This window comes from Meriones unguiculatus (genome assembly GCF_030254825.1).
Source record: "Meriones unguiculatus strain TT.TT164.6M chromosome Y unlocalized genomic scaffold, Bangor_MerUng_6.1 ChrY_unordered_Scaffold_25, whole genome shotgun sequence".
Lineage (NCBI taxonomy): Eukaryota > Metazoa > Chordata > Mammalia > Rodentia > Muridae > Meriones > Meriones unguiculatus.
The window spans coordinates 13,192,145-13,196,999 of record NW_026843710.1 but is presented as its reverse complement, the minus strand read 5'-3'; positions in this window follow the sequence as shown (position 1 = coordinate 13,196,999).

The following is a 4,855-nucleotide window of genomic DNA, read 5'->3' as shown; positions in this document are numbered from 1 at the left end:
AACACCACCATTTGTTGATGAGACTATCTTTTTATTTTATGGTTTTGGCATCTTTGTTAAAATCAGGTGTGCATAACTGTGGGTTTATTGTTGGGTCTTCTATTGGGTCCCTTTGATCCACCATTCTGATTCTATGCTAGTACCATGCAGTTTTTATTTCTGTTTCTCTACAGTACAGCTTGACATCAGCGATGGAGATACCCAAAAGATCTTTTCTTATAGAGGATTGTTTAGGAAAAATAGATTATTGGATTTTCTATATGAAGTTGAGAATTTTTCTTTCAAGGTCTGTAAATAATTATGTTGGTAATTTGATGGGAATTTCATTCTATCTGTAGATTGCTGTTTGTTCTAGGGCCATTTTTACTATGTTAATCCTGCCAAGCCATGAGCATTGGTGATCTTTCCATAGTCTTATAACTTCTTCTAATTTTTTTCTTCAGAGACTTGAAATTATTTATACCAATTTTTCACTTGCTCGCTTAGTTTCACACCAAGTTACTTTATACCTTTGATTGATTACCACAACACATCAATGATAACATCCACTATGATCAACTAGACTTCATTCCATGTATGCTGGTATGGTTAAATACACAGAAATCCATCAATCTGATCCATCATATTAAAAAAACAAAAGAAAAAACATATAATAATCTTCTTAGATGCTGAAAAAGTATTTCAAGAAATCCAATATCCATATCCCTTCATGTTTAAAGTATTGGAGTGATCAGGGATACAAGGCACATATCAAAACATAGTAAAGGCAATATACAACAAGCCTATAGCCAACATCAAACTAAAAGGAGAGAAACTTAAAGCAGTAACACTGAAATCAGGGACAAGGCAGGGCTGTTCCCTCTCTCCGTATTTCTTCAACATAGTGTCAAATGGGATTGCATACAGAGAACCACATTCCCATATGCAGAGAGAGACCTTAAAATACCCATCTCTGAATGGGATTTCCCTATGAAATTCTACCTCCCTTCAGTAATCTGCTAAGCCTGCAGGAGAGGAGGGAGGAAGAGAGTCATAAGTAGAGGAAATTGAGCACACAAAGAGATCAATGCCCTGGAATCAGGCCTCAGAGTAAGATGATGCAGACAACCTTGATGAGACCTGATAAGCTAGGGCCAGATAGAAGGGGGAGGAGGACCTTCCCTATCAGGGAACTAGAAAAAGGGGCATAGGGATAGAAGAAGGAGCATGGGTGGGACTGGAAAGAGAAAGGGGGGGGCAGCAAAGAGATACAAATTGACCAAATCGTAATAAATAAATGCATGAGAAAATCTGTGAAGAAGGTGATGAATTTTAGAACTCTCCAGGACTGATGTCTTTTTCTTGGGGGTGGTGCCAGTGTGCAGCAAAGATAAAAATCAGTTTTTTTTTTTAAGGGACATGGCACTGAGACTCTGATCATGTTCCAGTGAGTATATGAAGTACACTTACTTCAATTGATGTATTTTAAGGAAAAAAAAATTAATGTGACACATAGGTAGGAATTTGAACCTGGGAACAATGGAAAAGGAGTATAATATATATATATATAATACATATATATAATATTATATATATATATAATTATATATATATAATTTCATTATATATATATAATGAAATTCCAACATAATCAATAAAAATAATATTTTAACTTTTACAATGCATTTTAACATGGAGAAAAGATCCTGATAAAGTAGGGTAGAGTTAGACTTTGTAAGGTATGCCCTCCAGGAACTCATTATGTAGCAGAGTATTCTAGCCAAGAACTTGTGTTTAACCAACTACTTCAGACCCATGATCACAGGTGACACCTCTTAACAAGCAGTCCTGACACTAAACAGTATGTTTAGAGTGTTTTTCTGGAGGTCCCCAGCAGGAAACACAGCTGCTCTGTGTAATAGTCATAAAACATGGACCCATTTCTCTGTCCTGAAGTCCCAGTATTAACTGTAAAACCCCAGGACCAGAAGGACTGCTCACTGACTACAGAGTAGCACACAGCTGCAGATCCCCCCAAGTCAGCCAAGGCAACCGTGCTCATAGAAGTTTGGTTACACTAGTGTAGAACAGGATCAGCTGTCAAATAGTTTAATTGTCCCTCAGTTCTCAATTTACATACACAAATGTTTTGCTTTTTCAGCCAAACATGGTCCAGGAATTGTCTGGTTTCCTTTTCTTTTCCTTGCTTCTAAGGACTCAATACCCCAGAGAACCATAGACCCTAACAGCTTATTATATTAATAAGAATGTGAAGGCACATTTACTGATTACATGAGTAAATGCTCAGTTGAAAGAAACAACCTTGGAAATTTCAGATCCAATAACACACTAGGAGACAACCTTGTCATTCCATACATTCCCCTTAATCCCACATCACTTTGAAGCTTCCCCACTAAGGAAGCTGTAAAATAAATAAACATTAAAGTTTCATTTCCTACCTGACATTGTCACAGATGTAAACAAGAATAAAGGTGTGGGATATGGATAAAAGGATAATGTAAAGGCTTGTTGGTTTTCACAAGAAAAAGTCACGTGTTCACAGGTTCAGAGATACAGGACACTGAGGAAAGTTTGTTTACTTTCTTGAGTTTGGAAATCTCAAGATTCTCTCTGGTGCTGATTGGCTGAGAGGGAGAATGATGTCATGCAACAGGTCAAAGCCAGTAAGAATTTTAGGAGCCAGTTAATAAAATGGTCAAGTGGGCAGCCTTCTTGAGAGAAAGGCTGAGAAGACCTACATGCCTCTACTGGTCAGGAGAAAGCACACAACCCAGAGATGTCAGTTCCTGTGTCCACGACTCTTTGTTCAGGAAAAGTGTCACATATTTCTTTTAAGTGGTCATTAATAAAGTCACTTGTCCTTGACATGTGACTTTCACATTATCACAGCTTTCATTATTATATGTTAAATGCACAGATATGTCTTTAGTCAGTGAATTAATTACTGGGAAATTGCTGCCTTAAAAAGGCAACTATTTGAACAAAAAGAGTTTAATTGGGACCTTTCTTACATTTTTATGAAGACCATCCCTGATGTCACATCAGCAAGCAACAACATGTTGTAGCTTTCAGCATAACTGTGAGATTTTCATACTGAAAAACAAGTGGCAGACAGATTGAGGAAGACTGAGAGAGACATGGAGAGAAAAATCTAGAGGGAAAGATTCATAAATACAGAGGCCAACACCAACAGGAAAAATGATATAAAGTGACAGAGACTAAGAGATAGAGACTCCATGCAGTGTGGTCACTATCATTTGCATATTAACCTCAGCACAGCCTCCTACAATATAACTCCAATAGGAAATATATCATCTAACAAGGTCACATTTCCTCACACTTCCCAGGAATTTCCTTACTGAGGACTCCATGTGGAAATAGATGAGCTTCAAGGGCACATTGTAATTCAAATCACCAGGAAGTAGAAGAAGATTGTGGGACTTCTGGGCTAAAAGAATATCATTTTCATGATATAGTGTCATTCAATACAATGATTAGAGTACCAACAACTTAAAGGGCTAAAGAACAGAACTGATAATCTCCATCGGGAAAAATGTGGAATATTTTCATAAAGAAGTTTTATTCAGCTAAGGAAATGACATCATGATAAATTCAGGAAAATGTATGGAACCAGGAAAAATCATCCTTGGTGAAGAAACTAAATTGCAGACAGGTAAATATGGTATGTATTCACTTATAAGTGGTATTATAATAGTGGGTTTAAAGTTCCAATAGGCCATCTATTGCGACCAAACCAGGCTTCCAGTAGGGAAATTGGGTGGCAGTTAATTGAGTTTTGGGCTAGGGCATTCTATGGAGATTGTCAAGCAACCCAGTCTGTGTTTATTAAAATATATTGCTCTCTGTCCTCATATGATAGATCAGTGCCATGTTTTTGTATTTACTGAGATACTTCTTTCTCCATCAAATGGGATTGCATACAGAGACTGACAGCCCAATAATATGCAGTGAGAGACTTTAAAACACTCAGCTCTAAATGGGATTTCCCTAAGAAATTATCCCTCTACTCATGGTTATGGGAAACATGGAGAAGAGGAGGCAGGTAGAGTGTCATAAGTAGTGGGAATTGAGAACCCAAGGGGAACAAAGCGCCAAGAATCAGGCCACAGAGGAAGATGGTGCAGCCAGTCATATTGAGACTTGATGAGGAAGGGTCAGATAGAAGTGTGAGGAGGATCTCTGGAATCAGGGAATTAGAGAAAGAGCATAGGGGTATACAAAGGAGGGTGGGTGGTACTGGAAGGAAAAGGAGGGGTCAGCAGTGGAGATATGAAGCAAACAAATTATAATAAATATATACATAAAAACTGAGATCAATGTAAAGTAGAAAGCTCTTCAGGACTGATGGCTTCTTGTGGCTTGCATCAGGGTGAAGCAAGGATTCACTCAGTTTTCTTTAAGGGACAGGGCACTGAGACTGTGATCATGTTCCAATGAGTCTATGAACAACACATGCTTCAGGTGATATGTTTTAAAGAAAAAAGAATTCAGTGTGACACATGCGTAGGAATTTGGACCTGGGAGCAATGGAACAGTAGTATAATATATATTGTATGATATTCCCACATAATCAATAAAAATAATGTGTTGACAGATTTTAACATGGAGAAAAGATTCCACTAAAGGATTCTGCACTGTTTGATTATGTAAGGCATGCTTTACAGGAACTCATTATGTGGCAGATAATCCTAGCCATGAACTAGTGGTTAACCAGCTACCTCAGACCCCATGAGTTCAGGTAGCAACTGTGAACAAACACCCTGGCACTACCACTATGATTAGAGTGTTTATCTGAAGGACCACAGCAGGAAACACAGCTGCTCTTGTGTCCTAG